The sequence below is a fragment of the Pelophylax lessonae genome (genome assembly GCF_965119305.1).
Source record: "Pelophylax lessonae genome assembly, chromosome: 4".
NCBI classification, from domain to species: Eukaryota; Metazoa; Chordata; class Amphibia; order Anura; family Ranidae; genus Pelophylax; species Pelophylax lessonae.
The window spans coordinates 239,224,102-239,247,120 of NC_138771.1; the positions used below are offsets into that span (position 1 = coordinate 239,224,102).

At 43.3% G+C, this 23,019-nt stretch overlaps 1 protein-coding gene across 1 annotated transcript in view; it reads left to right on the forward strand.

The window, feature by feature from the left end:
- NRCAM (neuronal cell adhesion molecule) overlaps nt 1–23,019 on the forward strand; it is a 352,914-nt gene that overhangs the window by 26,298 nt on the left and 303,597 nt on the right. The window lies entirely within an intron of this gene.

Here is a 23,019-nt window from a genome sequence, read left to right on the forward strand (position 1 = left end):
GGAGGGATCTACTGTTTAGGCAGCAGTCTATTGATGCTGGCTGCTGGGAGATCTGCTGTTGCTGCTAAGGGCCCATTGTTTCTGGCTGGATCTATTGTTGCTGGGGGATATATTGTTGTTGGCTGCATGGGATCTATTTTACTGCTTTTTTGTTATCATTAACAAATTCCATACTAATTACTTAGTACCACAAATGTTACTTTGTTCTGTATTTTCTAAAAGGGATGGTACTGGGAGGTGGGTAGTGGGTGGAACCAAGGAACGGTTCACGGAGGTAGGTAGGGGGCGGAGACAAGGGGTAAGTCCAAAAGAGGGAGTTCCTGCACCTATTCTCTGAGAAAAAAAGCCCTGGGTATAACATTTATTAATTTATACCTGCTCGTTTTTGCCTAGGGATGAGGAGAACAAAGATATACTTACCTAATCCTGATCCTCTGAGCACAAGACTGGTCCCTGCTGCTCCCCCCCCCCTCATGCTAGTGGTCTTGTACATGGACTGTTCCTGATGTCATCGCCTCCATAAACCTTCTCTGTACTTGAGGATGGCAAGAACAGTCCACCGCTGGACGTGGGGAAGCATTGTTTTCTGGAAGGATCGGGTAAGTATATATTCTTCCGGTGCGCTCCTGAACAAAACAAGCAGTTAAACCTTTGCAGTGTGGTCACAGCCCCGCTGCATGGGAGATTTTTTTCCCCCCAGAGTTCTTCTTTAAAAGTTCTATTTACTGGAATCCCTTTAAACAAGAGGTGGGTTGCTGCACATTATAATAGACATTAGCCCTTTACAAACTCTTTTCTAATAAATCCAACATTTATTAAAATATATTGCCATTCAATTCATTTCCTTTTCATTACAGACAGTTTTTAGTGATATAAAGTTAATTAGCATCTTAGAATTGCACTGCCCCAGTCACCTATCAGATTTAGACTTTCCATCATTCTTTTCACACATTTTGAATATTCTAGCTTTGAGTTAGTATGAAAAACTTTGAAAGTGATCAATGGTTTTGTGCAATATTGAAAATATTTTAAGACCTTAGGGATGGGGTCCATTACTGTAAAAGCAGGTGTTTTCTTCTGCTCCCAGGTTCATATAAGATTGCTAATAAAAATGTGTTTTGTGCAGGTGTGAGATACGTGAGCATCCCTGGCCCTGAGATAATCCATTCTTGTGTTCCCCTCTAATTAATGTGTGCTGAGCACTGGAAATGATCCCAGTATAAATAGCCTGCTTTCATGTAGGTCTTGCTGTTTTGGAAGTGCTAGATCACTGTCACTGACGAACTTTGCTGATCTCACACAAAACTTAGTGGTGTGTCTGAAAGAGAGCAAAGATCTAGGTGACGCAGACACGATGGCTTCTTGTACGGTGGAGGAAATTCTGGATTGCCAGGGAATTTGCTGAAGGTTTGTCCCTCATTGTCTGTCATTTGTCTGTCACAGTCTGCTGCCTGCATTGTCACGGACTATCCCTCAGCCTTTGGCTTCTTCATCTGGCGAACTCCTTACCTGGAACAACTTTCTCCCCTTCTCTAGCATGGCAAGGTGGACAGGTGACAGTTCAAGAAACCATGAGACTAAGGGGGGGGGGGGGGGGATTTACTAAAACTGGAGAGTTACAAATCTGGTGCAGTTCTGCATAGAAACCAATCAGCTTCCAGGTTTTATTATCAAAGTCTAATTGAACAAGCTGAAGTTATGCACAGCTGCACCAGATTCTGAGTGCACCAGTTTTAGGGCTCTTTCACACGGTCCGCCTCCGTAGGCGGATCCGTGTTGCTCAGCGGGGATCGATCCGCGATCCCCGCTGAGCCGGGCGGATGACAGCTCCGTCTCCGCTTGCAAAGCGGAGAGGGAGGTGTCTCAGCCCCCGCTGCCCTCTATGGGGGATCGGATGAGAGCGGACCGCTTGTCCGCTCTCATCAGATCCAATCCGATCCGATTACTGAACGGATGGAAAAATAGGGTTTCCATCCGTCCAGATTTCAAGCACAGGATCGGATGCGGATGGCAGCGGGTGTCAGCGGAGGTGTCTCCGCTGACACCCGCTGCCCCATAGAGCTGCATGGAGGATCCGATCAGATCCGCCTAAAAAACTGACAGGCGGATCTGATCGGATCGCCCGTGTGAAAGAGCCCTTAGTAAATCTCCCCCTAAATGACATTTTATAATATTTCTGAAAAGGCAAGGGCACCATGATGTGTGACACTTTAAAAATACGAAGACTGCTGCAAATCACCAGAATCTTAGAGTATAGTGATTCTGCAAAGTACAGGAGGGGAATTATGGAAAATATGGTTAAAAGTGGCAAATTGTTTGATTTTTTATAGAATACTTCCCAAAGGAAAATTGGAAAATTGTTACAACAAAGACAACACAAGATCACAGCAATGAACAGGACAAGATACAAAGACACAACAATATTACCAAAAACAGCCATTAGCACCAAATAAAACAAATTAAAACTACACTATAAATAAACCATCCATACATTTAAAATACAATTTAGAAAACAGATTAAAATAACAGAAAATTAAACTACCAAAATGCAAACTACCAAATGCAAATATTCCAACACTTTCTCTAACATTACCCCAAATAATAATTACCATAATACCAACATACTATAAAAAACAATATAAAATCCTGATCATAAACCAGAATTAAATTTGCACTGGGAGATCAGTCCTGTTTTGTGCGCAGAGAGTGATGCCTTATCCATGGGAACTCGTTTTGAACGTTATTGTGCTGTGATGAGTGATATGTATATTGTAAATTGCAACACTGGCAATGAAGAATATTACATAAGGTATACATGGAACATTTTACTTAGGATGTTATTGTCAATAAGATCCTGACACCTCAGTATATTCCTGCATTCCTATGCAACTGGCTTTAAAGTGATATTAAAGGCAGATTAAAAAAAATAAATACCAAACATGTCATACTTACTTGCTCTGTGCAGTGGTTTTGCACAGAGCTTCCCCGATCCTCTCCTTTTAAGGTACCCAGCCAGCGCTCCTGTCCCCTCCCTCCTGTTAAGTGCCCTCCTTAGCAAGCAGCTTCTTTTGGGGGCACTGGTGCGAGTTCGCTCTTGAGCCGCTGCTCTGTGCGTCTAATCAAACACATGGAGCATGGCTTGGCCCTACTCCCGCTGTCTCCTCATTGGTTCACTGGCTGTGATTGACAGTAGTGGGAGCCAATGAGGAAGAAGAGAGCTGGGAAAGCCGCTGCTCTCGTGCACATTGCTAGGTTGAGATTGGACTCAGGTAAGTATTGGGGGGGCTGCTGCACATTTTTGAATGCATGAACGTAAAAAATATTGTGCCTTTTCAACCACTTTTAGTTTTCTTGAAAATGAGCACTTAACACTTATCTCTCCCCAACACGTAATCCTATTGAAATAAACAATGAGTACATCACTTTTTTAAGATATCTTCTGCTACAAAAGCGCATAGGGGTCCTGGATCTGAACCGATATCTGCATCGCAAAGAATGAAAGAAATCAGTAAAATAAAAGACAAAGAAGCAAAAACGACATACAATTAACCCCTTCCCAGAGACATAACTAGAACCTTCAGGGCTCCATTGCAAGAAACCATGAAGGGCCCCCTGGACCCCTGGCCAGTGCCCTTCCCTTTAAGCCTGGGGCTCTTCCCACTGATCCTGGGTCTCTTTACTTTCATTGCGGGGCCCTTTATTACGGTCCTACAGCGGGACCCTTTCACAAGTTCTGCACTGGGCCCCCTTCCTGCCATCTTGGGGACTCCCCACGGTGGTGGAATGCCAGGGCCCTGTCGCAAGTGTGACCTTTGCGATCCTGGAAGTTCACCCACTGGTGTCAGTAGTTTTTATTTTTTGGTATTTTAATTGTATTATTTTTTATCATTTTATTTTATTTTTTTTAAATGTCACTGACTATGACTCTGTCCATTCAGAAAAGAAGAGTTACATATTTACCGACCCCTTCTTGGTTCTCTATTGTGACACATCCCCTGCAGCAGCCGGCAGGAGAGGGAAGGGAGCACAGTAGGGGGGGGGGGTGGACCAGGAGAGCACACAGGGGCCCAGAGGCAGCAAAACACAAGAGAACTGGATAAGAGGAGTGGCGGGGCAGCATACAGAGGAATCAACCCTTCTCCATTTTCCTCCTGCAGCTACAGGAGGAAAAAGGAGGACATTGATTTCTCTACATGCTGCCCCCGCCACCCCTCCTATCCAGGTGTACAGGGGAGCCACACGGGCCCCCTGGAGCATGGGGCCCGGTTGCAATTGCAACCCCTGTAATTATGCCCCTTCCCCCTCCCATTAACAACCCCTCTTTAGTTTCCTGCAAAGCATAAAAATTCATACTCATTTAGAACGCATTGGTGCTCATGCAGCATCTGCACCAGAATCAATTAGAACTTTTTACATTTTAAAAACTACACTAATAGCATCATATAACAATATAGGTACATGTGTACGTAGATACAGAGACAAGACATTTTATTGAATGATATAAGACGAACGCAAGTTACTTGCCAGGGGGGAGAACCTCTGGGGGAATCCAGGATTTAAAAATATTTTGGGGGTCCTGGCAAATCACAGGCTCAGCATTGGAATACAATGCCAAGCTGCAGCAAGAAGAATATTAGCATGCATTAAAAAGGATATTTACTAAAGCGATAAATCTATAATTCTATCACTTTACAAAACTCTGGTCCAGCCGCACCTTGAGTATGCCATCCAGTTCTGATAAGTAGTTCACAGAAAGGATGTGCTGGAACTGGAGAGAGTCCAGAGAAAGGCAACAAAGCTAATAAAGGGACTGGATGACCTCAGTTACGAGGAACTACTACAAGCATTAAACTTATTCTCCCTGGAGAAGAGACGCTTGAAAGGAGATATGATAGCAATATACAAAAATCTTAATAGTTATTCAGGTCCCAAATGAGTCCTGCAGCACGTGCAGCTTTCTCCAGGCATGTGTAAAGACGGCTGTGGTGCAATTTCCAAACTTTTGCTGTGTTTATTCATGTGTTGGAAATCTGTGCGTGAGAACATGTGCTGAAGGGCTCTGAAGGACCTGAAGGCCGGCCAAAGCACATCTGGACATGTACCGTAATAACGACAATGGCTGCACCAGAGGGAAGGGCAGAGCCAAGCAAAAAGAAGAATGAAGTTCCTCTTTAAAACTAAAGTTTCAGTATGTCAATTGTTACATAGTAAAGCCCCATACACGCGTAGCAATTGTCAGCCGTAAATATTCGGCCGCCGAACGATCGGCCAATTGTCGGCTTGTTAGTATGATGCTTCCGACAACCGACAGCGACTTTTCGGCCGAACAGAATCTGTTGTGCTATAAAATTTTTGTTGGCCAACACCAGAACGGCCGATTGTTCGCCAGTCAGTACAGAATTCGGCCGACAAACAGCAGATTAGCAAGACTGGGCATGCTCAGAGAAGAAAAAACACACGGAAAGTTAACCATCACATGACATCACTTCTGCATTCGGCTGTTGTTGGCCGACAAAATTCGTGTGCAGTCTTTAGCACTTTTCAACCGACAGGACAGCACCGGACAAAAGACGGCCGATTGTTCGGCCGACATTCGGTACGTGTGTACGGGGCTTTACATTGGTCCATCTTGGAAAATGATCAGCCAAATAGCTGTTGCATTCAATCAGATGCAACCACTATTTGGGTATTTTGACAGGCTGCTTGGCCAGGTATCAAATTAAAATCGGCTCAATGGGAGTTTGTCCATCTGGGCTGTATAGCATGGAAGGAGGAATCTTATTATTTTAGTATCTGATAGTAACCCACTATCAGTGTATGACCAGCTTTGCCGAACAAGCTGAAGATAGAGGGTTACTATGCACAGCTGCTCCAAATTCTGTCCTTTTCACTTTTAACAAATTACCCCATTCTGTTTACCGTTCTGTAAACATGGGTTCTTCTATATAGGCAATCCCTGAGTTACATCTGACTTATATAGGACTCATACTTACAAACAGAGGGAGACAACGGGAAGTGAGAGGACATCTACCACTAGGAAGGGAAATTCACTCCTGTAAGAGTTATTATGGGAAAAAGGTGTCTCCACTGAAGCTTTATCACTAATCCTGGCTTTAACCACAACCCAAAATATTCAAAATCCAATTGTCACAGGGACAAAAAGTGAGGTGTAATCTTCTGAACAGGGACACAGACAGCAAAACAAACATTACAGGGGTGGTAAGCCTTCCCTATACTATCCAAAAAAAAATTATTTTGGCTGGAGTTACACTTAGACAGTGTACCTGTTAAAACTTACAAATGTGATGTAATAACAAACCTAAAGTACCTATCTTGTTTGTAACTCGGGGACTGCCTGTATACATATACATGGGAGGCCCCTGAGGACTCACTCTAGTGTGTAACATGTTGGGTGGAGCTTGACACGTAATGCTACGTCGGGAGCCTGGGTGGCGGCGTTAGATGTGAGTGCTGGCGGTTCTTCTTTTTTACATGTTCATACGTTTGTTTTTTGTTTCTTACGATATATCTGTTTTAACTGCATACCTACTGCATACTACACTATATGGCACCTTTCTATTTATTGTCTATGGCATGTGACAGATTTTAACTTGAGCGTTGCCCCCTGGAGGATTTCCAAAGGAGATTAAGGCTGTTCCAGATTGATACCTGCGCTCCCACCCACATAGGCTCTGTTGCTGCAAAGACACCTGGTACCATTTGTGGTGGTGAGTGTGCATTAGATGTGGGTGGAGGCTGGCAAATGGTTGTCACGTTTTCACTTGGAGTGGCACTATACACATGGGTGTTGTGTTCATTGTAGATTTGTAGCAATATTATTCTGTATGGTTTTCTCTCTTTTTTGACATACCCAGAGTTCCAGTTAAAAATCTCTTCTGCTGCACTTAATTGGGTAATCTGGATTTCTGGTGAGCGAGCCATCCAGATTATTAAAAAGTTTTGAATCTAATTTAATAAAACTATGAACTTTGCACAAGGGGTATGAGAGATGATTACGGTCACGGGCGCCTACACAGGTTGAACTGGATGGACTATTGTCTTTATTCAACCTCAACTACTATATGTAACATTTACATTTTTAATTTAAGCTTTTATATTTTATTGATTTATAGTGCTGCAATTTCACATATATCTTTATCACGAAAGGCTTGAGTATATTGCCTTTATTGCTAGCAGCTATTGCATGGGTGCATATCACTGATTTTCTTTTGTTTTCAACTGTGTTTTCTACCCCCTTACCTTTCAGGCCAGGTTCACACTGCTCCAACATGGAAGTTACATGACTTCCGATCCGACTTTGCCCTGCAACTTCATGTCCGACTTCCATGCAACTTCAATGAATAGGATCCGACTTTTGAGACAATTGTGATTTGTCCTTTAACCAATCAAAACAATTCCTTGCTTCTGGTATGGAGGAAACCTCAGGCCAAACAAATTTTTAAAAAATGGTGTGCCCCCCCAACCCCAAATCTATACCAGACCCTTATCCGATCAAGCAGCCTGGCAGGTCAGGAAAGGGGTGTGGACGAGCGAGCGCGCCCCCCCCCCCTTGACCATACAAGGCCAGATGCCCTCAACCCCACCCCAAAAGACCCTCTACCCCAAAGCACCTTGTCCCCATGTTTATGGGTACAAGAGCCTCTTACCGACAACCCTGGGCAGTGGTTGTGGGGGTCTGCGGGCTTGGGAATTATTGGAATCTGGAAGCTTCCTTTAACAAGGGGGCCCCCAGATTGCGGCCCCCCCATGTGAATGAGTAACCTACTCATTCACCAAAAACAAAGGAAGTGTAGTGTTACAAAAAACAAGAGACTGTTTTTGACAAGTCTTTTATTAAAAATGAATAATGTCCCCCATTGTAGCTCCAACGTGTCTTCTTTCTCCTGTTCTGCCACAGCCCTCCTCTGATGTCTTTTTCCTCCAGTCTTCTCCTTTGGTAATGTATTCTCCCTCCGGTAAAGTCTTCTGCCGCCGCTGACCCGCTAAAAAACCCCCAAAAAACTATCCTCCTCTTTTTTATCTATAGCATGTCGGTGGCAGCAGAAGACCTCACTGGAGGAAGAAGACATTAGAGGAGGGAGAAGACATCAGCGGAGAGAAGACTGGAGGAAGAAGACATTAGAGGAGGGAGAAGACATCAGCGGAGAGAAGACCGGAGGAAGAAGACAGCAAGACAGCTGTGGCGTAACTGGAGAAAGATGACTTGTTGGAGCTACAATGGGGGAGAATACAAGTGCCCTTCCAACACATTTGACATAGGTCCACTGTTTTTTTTTTGAATCAAAGTCAAAGTTTATTAAACCAAAAAAATTTACAGCAAATATAAAAAACACAGGTGATAAATGCAGTACTGTCGACCATATCTGAGTAACATAGACATAAACAACAAAAGAAACCCCCCCCCCCAAACAAATTCCCATTAAAAAAAAAAAAAACTGCCATGGGGACCCCCACCCGGGCCACAAGGGCCCATCCAAGCCTCACCATGTGACTCAACACCCAGCCAGTGCACACCGTGTAGCAAAACACAACCTCATCTACACGATATGAAGAGTGGACTCCTAGATAGCACATGTCAGCGACGACTGTAGCCATCTATCCCAAATTTTATTGTACTTAGCAGGACACCCCCTACCAACATAAATCAGCTTCTTATACGGGAGGGTAGCATTGATGTCAGCAATCCACGCGGTAAGGGTACGAGGCGAGGACTGCAGCCAGCTGCGAGCTATCAGCCTACGGGCACTAAACAACGTTTCGTGAATAAATTTCAAAGAATTTTTGTCAACTTCTAGATCTGGGAACAAACCTAGTAGGCATTGCCTAGGGTCTAAAGAGACCGGGGAGCCCATTTGGTCATGTAGGAACTGAAGAATTTGTTGCCAGAAGCCATTAATACGAGGGCATTGCCAAATTAAATGCTCAAATGTCCCGGGAGACAGGAGGCATTTGGGGCAATCAGGGGAACGGGAAGGATCAAATTTTCGCCATCCTGACAGGTGTAAGATAGCATCTATGTAAAATATAAGTTTGTGTCAACCTGTCAGACATCTTGGGAGACACCAATTTACCCACCTCCAGCACCTCACTCCAATCATCATCATCCATGTCACCAGCACAGTCTACCCAGGGGGCCTTAAGAGCATAGGCCAACTGCGTCGACGAGGGGTTAAGAAGCATATCATAAAACATCAGTTGCCGTGGGTTGTCCCCCTTCGCGACCAGCAGAACATCCAAAGGCTGCAAATGGGGACAAGCATCACCAAACTGTGCAGAGAAGGCGTGGCGCAACTGAAGAAATCGGAAAAACATAGAATTTGGTAAATGGAACTCAGCCTTCAGCCTGTCAAACGATTTGAGGCGACCATCGTGGAGCACATGGGACAAGAGATAAATGCCATGCTGTATCCATATCCTCGGGTCAGGGATCAGCAACAGCTCACTTAGATGCCTGTTGAACCACAGGGGTGTATCGTCATGGAATAGAGGGCACCCCAATTTCACCACTGCCAGATCCCAGACATAGGTCCACTGTTATCACTATCAGGAAACCATCCTGAGAAATGCCAAGCAGGCATTGCAGGAGTGCATACATGTAGACAGAAAGTGAGTGCAAAAATGCTGCAGGAGTATAGCAGCACTGGAATACAGCAATAGATGGAAAAAACTAAAAAATGTTTTATTTTTAAAATGGCAACTGTTTATGATACATGATGCTTTAGCAAATGAAATGTTACGCAGATAGGTTAAGCAAACTGAATTGGTAGGTGCCGCTCAAGACTCCACCAGGTCCTCTTATGTAGCAACCGCATTGGGGTGCAGACAAGGTCAGAGCTCGTCCCAGCTCTAGGCATCTGATGGAAAAATCCTGGAAGTTGCACATCTCTGCAAAACCCCATAAAGTGTATGACAGCCTCAGCTTGGGCTCCAATCTGGCTACACCCCCAATGCACTTCACCCCTAAAGAGCTTAGTCACGGGGAAGACAGATAGGTGTTACTCATACCTAAAATGGACAAAAAGTAATGTGTGCAGTAACCCAAAAAGCAATCTGAATTTTTACCTGTTAAAGGTTTACTTTTTTAATAAACTTTGCATATTTTGTAGGCTCTCTGACTTATGCTGCCCATAGACATCATAGGAACGTGTAGGCATGATCTGACACCATCAGGTTAGCAAATCTTCAGAGTTCTGCAGAGTGTTTCATAAAATTGAAAGATTGGTTGGAAAAAAACTGAAAGATCCTTTGGCTATCATCTTATGTCAATGAACAATTTTAGATTTAGAGAGGTCATGTAAATACTACCCAGCTACTTAATGTCTTTGAATGTGTCTTGAACTTACAGACTAACTATATTCTGTCCTGAGAAATGCACACACAATGGTTTCTATGCTCAGCCAGCAAATGTCTTAACATGATGTTATAGCTAAACAAAAGACCACTGTCCACTAAAGGACATTTCCAAAGTATGCTTAACACTTTAATGAATAGGTTCAATTCCCTGCCATGTCAAACTGGGCTGTTTTACAACAATTTTCTATTGACTGTACTGGCCAAAAAATATACTGCAAGTCCATTGTACTTTTAGGATGCTGGTGGACTTCTGTACGCATGAGCTCTCTGCAAAGTTCTACAGACATTAGAATTGTTTTTTGTTTTTGTCTTTTCTTGGACATGCTGGTACTGATAGATTGGTCCACAGAATCCTAGCTGATATAAACTTCCTTGTGTTACTATACAGATTGCTGAACATTGCTATTACTGTTGATAAATGCCAGTTGGCATACCTACATTTGGTATCTAGTGTTTCTTACATACCGCAAAATATACTTTAAAGTGATGCTACACTCTGGTTTAAAGTGATTGTAAAGTCATGTTTTCTTTTCTATAAAAATAACAAACATGTTATATTTACCTGCTCTGTTGCAGTGGATTTGCACAGAGCACCCCTGATCCTCCTCTTCTTGGGTCCCTCTTCTGTGATCCTGGCCGCTTCCTTCTGTTCAGTGCCCCCATAGCAAGCAACTTGATATGGGGGCATCCGAGCCGAGTCACAGCTCCCTGTGTCCATTCAGACACAGAGCCCCGACCTGGCCCCACCCCTCTCTCTTCTGATTGGCTAACTGACTTTGATTGACAGTAGCGGCAGCAAATGGCAGCCAATCAGGAGGGAGATCCTCAGACAGCTGAGACACTTGTGGACATCGCTGAACAGAGAGGGACCTCAGGTAAGTATTGGGTGGGGGCTGCTTATTGTAATGCATAGAATGCATTAAGTTAAAAAAAACACTCTGACTTTACAACCCCTTTAAGAAAAAAAATGATATTCAAGTATGTATTCTTGACTCTAAAAAGTACCTTCTGTTGCTCTCAACCTCCTCCAAATTAGATTTGTAGTGTGCACAGAGTAGTGCACATGACCTCAACTAAGATGCACTGATTGTTCCAAACAAACGGAAATGAGGGGGAAAAGGAAGAAGAGCTCATATTGTAACAAAGAGGCAGAAAAATAATACAATAAATGATTTCATGAAAATAGAAAACAGCGTCATTAACTACTTCCCATCCGCGCTACAGCCTATATACGGCTGCAGCGCGGACTCACATTTTCGGGAGGCCGTCTTTAAACGGCCTCCCAGACACAGGCTCCCCGCGCGCTCCCGCGAGCGCGCATCGGGGAAAATCTGTGTCGGCCATGTCCCTTGGACACAGCCGATCACAGATCGTGGTGAATGGCCAATCACAGCGGCCATTCACCACGTGATCGGACCGTCCAATGAGAGATGATCTCATATGTAAACATATGAGATCATCTCTCATCGCCAGCGCTCCTTCCTCACACGGAGCCTGTAGTGTGAGGAAGGAGGGAGAGCTGCACAGCGCCGGGGACACAGAACAAATGTAATCAGGGCACCGATCACCAGTGCCCTGATTACTAGAGGTAAAAAAAACATACACACAGTGCCCACAGTGCCCGCCATCAGTGCCCCCCATCAATGCCCACAATCAGTGCCCATAGTGCTGTCAGTCAGTGCCCATCAGTACCTGCTCATCTAGGCACTGATGAGCACTGACTGGCAGCACTATGGGCACTGAGTGTGGGCACTGATGGTGCTGCCCATCAGTGCTCATCAGTGCCGCCCATCAGTGCCACCTGTCAGTGTCCATCAGTGCCATCCGCCAGTGCCCATCAGTGCCGCCTATCAGTGCCCATCAGTGCCGCCCGTCAGTGCCGCCTCTCAGTGCCCAGCAGTGGCACCTCTCAGTGCCCAGCAGTGCCGCCTATCAGTGCTCATCAGTGCCGCCTATCAGTGCGGCATATTAGTACCTCTTCATCAGTGCCCATAAGTGCCACCTCATCAGTGCCCATAAGTGGCACCTCATCAGTGCCCATCAGTGCAGCCTATCAGTGCCCATCAGTGCTGCCTCATCAGCGCACATCAGTGAAGGAGAAAAATTTATTTTCAAAATTTACTCGCAGAAAATAAGAAAAACTTTTTTTTTTCAAAATTTTCTGTCTTTTTTCTTTTTTTTTGTAAAAAATAAAAAACCCAGAGGTGATTACATACCACCAAAAGAAAGCTCTATTTGTGTGAAAAAAATGATAAAAATTTCATATGGGTGCAGTGTAGCATGACCGCGCAATTGTCAGTCAAAGTGTGAGAGCGCTGAAAGCTGAAAATTGGTCTGGATGGGAAGGGGGTTTAAGTGCACAGTAGGCAAGTAGTTAAAAATCGGGTGTTTGTGGATGATTTTTGGAGAATAAGGATGTTGGTTAGTGTCACTTTAACATTCATGCATACCCCTGCCACCATCCCACTACCTGGGGCCTAAGGAACCTATCATCAGGCCTAAACATTATTTCATGGATACTGTACTTCAGATATACCAGGGGTCACTAACCTTTTTGGCTGAGAGAGCCACGAACACCACATATTTTCAAATTCTGTGAGAGCCATACACTATATTTCAGGGGTTGGGAACCTTTAACTACATAAGGACCGGAGGATTGTGCTGCTCAATGACCAGGCCCTATTTCACGATTCGGCACTGCGTTACTTTAACGGACAATTGCGCGGACGTGCAATGCTGCACCCAAACAAAATTGACGTCCTTTTTTTCCCACAAATAGAGCTTTCTTTTGGTGGTATTTGATCACCTGTGCGATTTTTATTTTTTGCGCTATAAACAAAATAAGAGCGACAATTTTGAAAAAATTACAATATTTTTCACATCCTTTTATATGAAATTCTCAAAAAAAATGTAAAATCAAATTTTTTTAACATTTTAGGCCAATTTGTTTTCTGCTACATATTTTTGGTAAAAAAAAAAAATCGCAATAAGCGTATTTTGATTGGTTTGCGCAAAAGTTATTGTGTTTACTAACTACAGGAAATATTTGTAATTTTTATTGTTTTTTTTTGATTTTTTTTACTAGTAATGGCGGCAATTTGCGTTTTTTTTGCGGGACTGCGACATTGCGGCAGACAGATCGGACCCCTAACTGACATTTTTGACACTTTTGGGGGTACCAGTGACATTACTACCGTAATCAGTGCTAAAAATATGCACTGTTACTGTAAAAACAGTAGCAGGGAAGGGGTTAACATTACTGGTGATCAGTGGGTTAAATGTATCCCTAGGGGCGTGATTCTTACTGTTAGGGGAGTATGGCTTGTGAAGTAATCACAGAGACATGTGATCCTATATAGCAGGATCACATAGCCTCTGTGATTACTACAGGGAGAATGACAGACGGCTGTGTTTACATCAGAGATCACGAGATCACGAGTGGCCGGCGGCCATCGGAGCAGCTGGTCACACGCACTGGCTTCCAAGGTAACGAGCGGGAGCGCGCCGGCAGTGGCGCACGCTCGCCCCCTAGTGTCTCCTGAGCGAGCGACGTTACATAACGTCGCTTTGCCCAGGAGCGGCTGCCTGCCGCAGTAAAACTGCGGAGGGCTGTCATTATGTGGTTAAGTAAGTAACGCAGTGACGAATTGCAAAAAATGGCCCGGTCATTAAGGGGGTAAAACCTTCCAGGGCTGAAGTGGTTAAAGGAGCTGAAATATTAAAGTTGACTTCCCCTGTTCACACTAGTGCGATTTTGCAGGGCACGACAATCGAAAGGAGCAATAACCTTAGCGCAAACAGAAAGTGGATGTGTAGCCCATATGTGCCAAAATGTCAATGTCTGGGGAAATGTTATAAAAAAATTCCACTGTATATACAGCTGCAGGCCTGCAGCACTTCTTCAGTGAGGGTATTGGGAGCCTCTGTAAACTGTGAATAAAAGATAAAAAAGGTGTAGGCTAGCCTATAATATTTTGCTTTCTGTGCTTCCCTGTCTCTTTCTGAAAGAGTATTTGCAATTACTTGAGACAGGGGGATGCACAGAACGCAAAATATTTACACCGACGAGTCTGACTGACTGACCTGTCGCTTCAGGACCTCCCTCGGCTCTACGCTGAGCCCGCGCTGCCGCCTGGAGAAGAGGGAGGTGGCCGGTGGTGGATGGAGTAAATTTAGGAGCGGAGGAGGAATTTGACCATTGCCCTCGCTCTCCCGCAGTTACGTGATGACGCTGACGTCACGTGACATCACTGGTTGCTAGATGCCAAGCGGCATACTAGCAACCAGTGTGGCCGCAGCGCCCAGGGGGTGTAGACTCGACTTGGGGCTAATAATGATATACTGTACTCATAGCAGGAGACCCTATTTGTCTGCGAGTCAGATGCAGCCATCAAAAGAGCCACGTCTGAGGTTCCCTACCCCTGAGATATACCAGTGTGTGGAATATACAGGACTGCAGTGGGTTGGGTTAATTATGGATCTGAATATCTCTAATGGAAGCTAGTACAGAGAGAATTCCGTGACTCGAAAAAGTTCATGGCTGCCCTCAGGCTGGAAAAAAAGGATTTTAATGTCCTTCATGGTACAAAGAATTTTAGTTCATCTGATTTTAAATTGTGATTGCATTTGTATCAACCTTAATTTTATTATAACTCTTGACAACAATGTTTGGAATGTTTAGAATGTGCTGAAATTGTGTTGTTTTCTTACTTTTCAGAAATAATCACATTGTTTGGGCAGTTCTGACTTAAAGTTTTGTTGTTTTTGACTTAAAGTTTTAGCAACTGAACCAAATTTAGGTAGATGTAACTAGTTGTATGTAGACCCCATATGCTCTAAGAGGCTTGCATTCTATCATGACATTTTCTGTCCTTGGTGGAGAACAATTTGCAGTCATTTCTCCTGGTGGTTTTTACCCCACATACTGAGAAATTTCCTGCCTATTCGATGAAAAACGTCTAAATCTGACATAAAAATCAACCTATTTATGGCCAACATGATAACTCCACTTTTTTTGCTGGGATCCATTCAACCTAAAAAGATTAGTGGCACTATATCCCAGGGAAGACTATTCATCCTGTAAGGATTCACCATGGCATTTACATTCATGTAAAGAGAGTCACCTGCATGACTCTGCCTTGGAGCTTCGGGTGTTCCATCCATCTATGTACAGTATGTTCCACCAAATCCTGTTGCATTATCTAGGACAGTGTCAACCTTTTTTTAGTCAATGCACCCTTTAAAATTATGGACAGTCTCAAGGCACCCCATTATAAAATGTAAAAAAAAAAACTATTCGTTTTACATAATACATCAACATCCACACACGTAGGACACCTTTTCTTGGAGATTTATTCTTCCAAATCCAATACACTTTTGCACACTGGTACTCCAATGTTTCTGTTCTCCCAAAGTTTGTCTCCATCACTCAGCTAATGTGATCCCAGTGCTGGCAGAGAGGGGCAGGGGAGGGTCAAACAAGGATGCTATGCAGACGACTGACATCCTCCATATTAACTGAGGATGCCATTGGTCATCAGCACGCCGGCTGTAATGGTGCACAATAAAAACCTGTGACTTAGCGTAACTAAAAAGGCAGGCTTCATCCACAGGCCGGCTTGTATACAATTTTTGAGCAATTTTTAGGCATTTTGCCAAGGTACCCATGAAGAAACCTCAGGGCACCCTGATTAAAAAAGGCTGGTCTATGAGATAAATCATAAAATAACCCCCCATAATAGTGAATCTGGAAACTCAAACACGGATATCTCACAGTTAGAGATACAGCTGGTTTGACTCTCTAATATTTGCCAGAAAATAAAATATATGATTTGGAGAGCCAACACTTTATTATTTGAACTGTAATAATATCGGATTCCGTTTAGGGTGAGCATAGGCTGGAAAATGATTATACATGGCCATGGACTGCCAAATATCGGTCTATGTATAGGGCATATAAATGTAATAATGCCCCCCCCTTCCCCCACATACACACCGTCAGAGGTATTCCTTATTGTATTCCTTTATTTCAGCAACAGCCTGATTGTTATACAGTAAACAGTGCTTCAAATTTGGAGCATCATTAATTTTCCTCCGGTTGTGTATGACCACCTTAACCTATTGGGGACCACGTAACGCATATACGCAGGAGCAGGGATGGTGGGCCTTGGCACCTACATGCCACACATATGCAGGCATGGCTGCCAAGGTTTCGGTCCTGCACACTCCCAGCGCAGTGACTGAGCTGTCACACAAAGCTCCCAATCCCTGTGTATGATATAGAACTAAAAGGACAGGTTCTGCCAGAAAGAGGTTAAAGAAATAAAAAGTCACTCAAAAAAGAACTGTTGTAAAGCACTGAATAAAACTGCATTGTGTTATTCATTAAAAAATAGATGTTTCCCCTTACTTTGTCTGTGCTGTTGACTTCCCTAAGACTCTTTATATATACCAAATGGATGTGTTCATGCTACAACATTGGCTAAACATCGTAGTTTTAGGCCTCATTCACATAAGGGTTGAAGAGCGATCCCTGGTGGATCTGTTTAAGGAGGGCAGTGATATGTTTACTCTACACCTCCTATTTTCACCCCTTAAAGCCTATACACCCGTCCTGCATCCACATTGCCCCTTTCACGTGACTGGGCTGTGACAGGGGGCATGATGCAACAAGAAGCACAGCAAGTGTACAACCCCAACTCAACTCATCTGCCTGTTTTTAGAACCCCCCCCCCCCCCAAGTCACAAGTGTAAACCTAGTCTTCAATGTATTGACTATGACAGAATGTGCAGCTGATATGGGCTGTTTCACACTGATCAGTTTTTCTTCTATTTTTGCGTTAAAAAAAAGCCGAAGAAAACCACATAACCAATACATCCTATGAAACACTTCACACTGGTCAGTTGTAGGTTCGTTTTGTTTTTCAAAGTCCAGCAAGCAAGCTGCATTTTTTGGTGTGTGTTTGGTGCAGTAAAAAAAAAATTGCACCAGAAACGCGCCAGTACGAACATATTTAAAACAGGATTAAAAAGATTACATTTTGACATTTGGAACAATATGTTTTGTTAAATTTTTTGGGTTTAGATGCACTTCTGTTTAGGCAACATTCGAACTGCGGCAACACCCTTGGTAATTTTTTGTGCATTTGTATGTACATTTTTCAATCGTGTTGTCTGAAGTGCTTCAAAACCTGACATCAAGATTCCCATTATATTCAATGGCCCTTTTCACACCTAAGCATTGTGACACTTGAAGCTTGCCACTCGGAGCATGAAAAAGTACACGAGCATCTTTGGGACAGAATTATACATTTTTGGTAAAAGAAAAATAATTATCCATCAAAGGAGTGCCTTAAACACACAAAAGCACACCTAATGTGCATTTTTCATGTAATTTCTCGCCTCTCCTACACCTAGTGACTAGCTTTCTATTGGCTAAAACAAAAGTGTTCAAGACAGAAAATGACCAAAAAAAGCCCACGTGTACAGACACACACATAAAAGTGCCAAAATTGTCTAAAAATGTTCATGTCTGAATGGGGCCTTGTGTGTGTTTTTCAGGTGCTTCTAATGAATTCTGTTGGGGCAAAAAATGAGTGAACATGCCCCAAAGAAGCTTCTGTGCTTTCTGTGAGCATTGAGTGACATCACATTGCTCAGATGTGATTGGGCACAATCACATGAAAATCTGAGTGTCGACCATTGACGTGCTTCTGGAAACGTGTCAAACCGCTCAGGTGTGAATGGGAGCTTAGTTTAGACCAATGTTTCTCAACTCCAGTCCTCAAGTACTCCCAACAGGTCATTTTTTCAGGCTTTACATTATTTTGCACAGGTGATTTGATCAGTTTCACAGCCTTAGGGCCCTTTCACATGGGCGCTCCGTATGTCCGCAAATCATCCTATTTTTTTGCGGATGATTTACGGACATAATGTAAGTCAATGGCATTGCGGATGTCAGCGGATGACCATCCGCTGACATCCGATTTTCTTCCTTACGGTTCTGTTCCGTTTTTGGGAACGGAACAGAACTCTATTTTTCCTCTGTTAAAAAAACGGAAAGGAAGCAAAATCATCCGCTCCGTGGAAAAAAAAGAGAAAAAAAAAGGGACCATAGCGGAGCCAAAAAACTGATCGCCCGTGTGAAAGAGCCCTTAAACTGGATACACACTATCCAACTTTTGTGGTTAGATTTCCTTCAGATTTACCTTTTCTATGTAGTGCAAGGGCCTGCCAGATTGCATACAAAATGAAAGTGTTTAGGTTTGACCTCATATTATATGGTTTTGGTAAGTCTAAAGGAAAAAGTCTTCAGAAAATCTTATAGTGTGTAAGCTCCATTAGTAATTACCACAGTTGTTTCATCTGAGCGAAATCCTGAAAGCATGACCTGTTGTGGGTACTTGAGGACTGGAGTTGAGAAACATTTTGTTTAGACCAGCCTTTCTCAAACTTTTCAACACAAAGAAACCCTTTAAATGACTTTCCAGTCTTAGGGAACCCCTGCTAAAAATTACTATATCTAATATAGTCATTATTACATTTCTTTTAGATTTACCTTCAACTATGTAGTGCAATGGCATGGCTGATTGTATACAAGTGTTTAGGTTTAACCTCATATTATATGGTTTTGGTAAATCTAAAAGAGAATTGTACAAGAAAATTGTATATTGTATGGCCAGCCTTACACTTGAGGTCAATGGGAAATATTACCCCCTTACAGATAGCTAAAAAGATCAATGATGTCAGTGGGAACTTATCTGAGAGGCAGAAATCGCTCATTGCTCAAGGAAATTGCTCTGGAGGAACTCTACGGTCAGGGCCAGATTAACGTAGGGGCTATTGGAGCTGCAGCTCCAGGCCCCTACCTTTTATATAGGCCCCGGGTTGGCCATATTCACTGTTACCGCTCTTCTGTCACTTGTAAACACAGAAGTCTGGCTTCTATGCTCGCTTCCCCAGGCAGCTCCCTCAGAACCTCCCCACACAGCACGAAGGCCGGACAAGGAGGGACAGTTGCCGATGCATGGATGTGTTTATGGGCTTCAGAGACAGCATCCCATGTGGAATCAGGCATGCATGGCTGCACCCTTCCTCCTCTGGGTGCATGCCAAGGCACGGCCCTTAAGGCCCTTCAAAATCCTCAGCACCAAGCCCATGATGCTCTTAATCCGGCCCTGTCTACGGTTCCATGGAACCTCAGCTGAGAAACCCAATGTAGCATAAATACACATGGAATTATAAAATATTTAAGTAAAACACAACTTCCACCATTCATTACTTGTCTAGTACATCCTTGTGCTTGCACGGTTATGTTTTCTTATTGTAACGGAATGTTTGTATTAAATACTGTATTTTTGTAGGAAAGTTTCTTAGAAGGGCGTTATATTTTGGAAGCACAAGTTGTGCTCTAAAGTGATAGTTCTCTGAGCCAGCTTTTCATTAGCATGTAAAACATTTCATGTCACATTGATGACCAAGCAACTAATTGGTTAAGAGCTGACAATATAAGGATTTGCATACGAATGTGGTCTAGTGTTTGCAGAAAAAGGCTGGCTACAGAGTGCAAAAGTTTGCCAGTGAAAGTAAATGGAAGAAGCTGTTTTTGTATTCTCTGCAGATGCTACCCAAGTGCAAATATCCTTCTCCAGTGGCACAGATATTTTATTTCTTTTCAGTTAAGTATACAGAGCAGGAGCCCTCCTGTGATGGGTCATCTCCTCCATCCTTTGTAAGTCTTGCCTTTGCCAAATATGATCAAGCTTGCAAATTATAATGCATTTTCTGCAAGGCAACTTGGTGACGTTCTATTTAAATCTTTTTATTTGCTGCATTTTAAAAACTGAGGACTGTTTTCACAAAGTTTTCATTTTTATACGCTATGTAGAGATGGAACATCATAAAATAAATTGATATTTAAGTTGGCAAATCGTTCTATAAAAAGACACGGCAAACACAGATGCTCAGCATCTGAATAGGCTGCAAATTTCTTGGTATTGTTCCCCAGTCTCCTTTATATTTAACATTTCCTTTTCTTCTTGGGAATTCTTGCCTTGGAAAATCATTGAAAAAAAAAAAACAGGACCGTGCTCAGTACTTGTGATCATGTTCTGCACTCCAAGGACGAGAAAGGGTCTGAATAGTTGTGGTGAAGTAAGAGCAGGACAAGAATAAAACCCTTAGCCCATTGAAGGCTGGGGAATACTGTGGGAGGTCATGAGCTATGAAAGATGTCATGAATCTGAAACCCTCTTCAGTGGGCTTAGCTATTCAAACAATGCAGCATACATCATTTTGGCTGATAATATTTCTCATATTTTCTCACACTCTCGCAGCAGACGAGAAACTTTTTTTTTTCCCTAATAAGTAACCAGTTGCAAAAAACAATTTATTGTTGTGTTCAGTCCTGGCCTGATATATTGTGGTGTAACAGGGACTGTTTATAAAGTGCCTTATGGAGCATGCCAGTAGATTTTTCACATAAATGTATAAAAAATAAATTGGCTTAATTGAACACTAAGGCTGGCCATACACTAGTAGATTTTCAAACGAATGTTCGTTCAAAAATTGATATAAAAATTCTCAGTACATTCTGCGGCTTGATGAATATCGTTTGAAAGTACTTCAATATTTTGTTTGCGTTTAACATTTGATTTAGGAACTAATTGACTTTACCAAATGAAAACCACATTCACTGTTAGAAATTAATTTGTTCAAGAAAAAATGTCCATCCTGCGCCTTCAAATTTTCTCATCACTGCAGTCAAAATCAAATATTGATTTGACCCCACTAATGATTAGAGAATTGAACGTGCATTCTTAAAATGAAACATTATGAACATAATACTACTAATGTAAAGCCAGCTTAGGCCTCTTGCACACGATACTCCTGTTTGAGCATCTCGCAGCTTGAAAAAGCTCAGTACAGCTTTTTTTTTTTTTTTTCTGAGCTAAAATACAGCCCGTTGAAGAGGTTGTAAACCCCTTTTGCTTACGTTTACCTATAGGTAAGCCTTAATGTAGGCTTACCTATAGGTGCTATAAATATCTCCTAAACGTGCACCGTTTAGGAGATATTTACAGTGCATGCAGCCGATGACGTCATCGGCGCATGCGCTCTGAAGGAACGGCCACCCGTGCCGTTCCTTCAGATGACAGTGCCGTGAACGGGGGCTCCCGCGCGCATGCGCGGGAGTGATGTAATCGCGCCCCCAGCCAATCAGATGGCATGAGGACGAGATCCAGGAAGCAGGACGGCCCACATGTCGGCACTGAGGGGGCTTCGTTTTTAGGTAAGTACTTCATAATGAGCTAGTATGCGATGCCTTTGTCTTTACAGGTTTTTTTTTTTTTCCCATTTTTTAAACGGGTTTACTTCCTCTTTAATTGTAATGTGCCTGTGCACACAGGCGCGTAAACAAGCGCTGTGCATTCTTCAGTTAGAACAAAATAGAAAAGTCAGTAATTTAAGCCTCATTGCACGCAAATACACACAAATACGCACAAATACATACAAAAAAAAAAACATCTGGAAAAAGAAGATGCTCAAACAGGAGTATCGTGTGTACGAGGCCTTACAGTAGAATTCCTGCCTGAGCGTTCAAATGTCTCCTCCTCTCTCCGGCTACCTAACTTGTGTAAAAAAAAAAATGTGTATGATATACTTACCTATTCTCAACCTGCTCTGATCTGGTCATGTGATCTCCCCTGTGTCAGCCAGCAACGGCTTCAGGGGAGAGGATAAAGCAATGGCTGGGAAAACTGGAAGCAGTGACTTCAGTTGACATAGGCTCTCATGTCCCAGCTGTTATCGGCACTCTTTCCTCTATCCTGCATCCAATGCTTGCTGACACAGGGGAGCTGGATCAAGTGACCCACTGAAAAAAAATACACTTTGGGGTTGATTTACTAAAACTGTAATGTGCAAAATCCGGAGCATGGTAGCCAATCAGATTCTACCATCAGCTTGTTCAATTAAAGCGGAACCCAAAAGGGAAGTTCCGCTTTAAGGAGTCGTCCCCTGCTCCTCTTGCACATTTGGCACTTTTGGGGGGGCAGGTACCCGACTTTGACAGCAGACTGCATCCACCATTTAGGATGCGCAGCGCGACTCGCGCATGCGCAGTGGGCACCCGGCTGTAAGGTTTGGATGTTCATAGATAAGATGCCGGCGGTGCCGAGGGAGGACGGAGGATGAAGATGGCTGGGGTGAGCTTACCGCTGGACCGTGGGACAGGCGAGTGGCTGTTTTTTAAAAGTCAGCAGCTACATTTTTTTGTAGCTGCTGACTTTTATTTTTTTGATAGGTGCCTGGAGTTCCTCTTTAAGCCTTGACAAAAAAAAGTGGAAGCTGATTGGTTTCTATGAAGAGCTGCACCATATTTTGCACTCTCCAGTTTTAGTAAATCAATCCTTTATTTTCACAGGCTATTTAGCATAGATAGTGGGTGGGGGGGGGGGGGGGGGTTAGCATGGGGAGCGTTGAGGTCGTTACGGTGGGAGCTGGGAAAGAGTTTTCCCTTCTGCATAGTAACCACTGAGGGGCGCTTGTTCAGCATGACCACTATTCTGAAAACTCCTTGAAGTTTTCTCTTTGAGAAGTTCTCTGAATGGCAGCCATGCCAAGCAAGTGACCCTCTGTGGCACC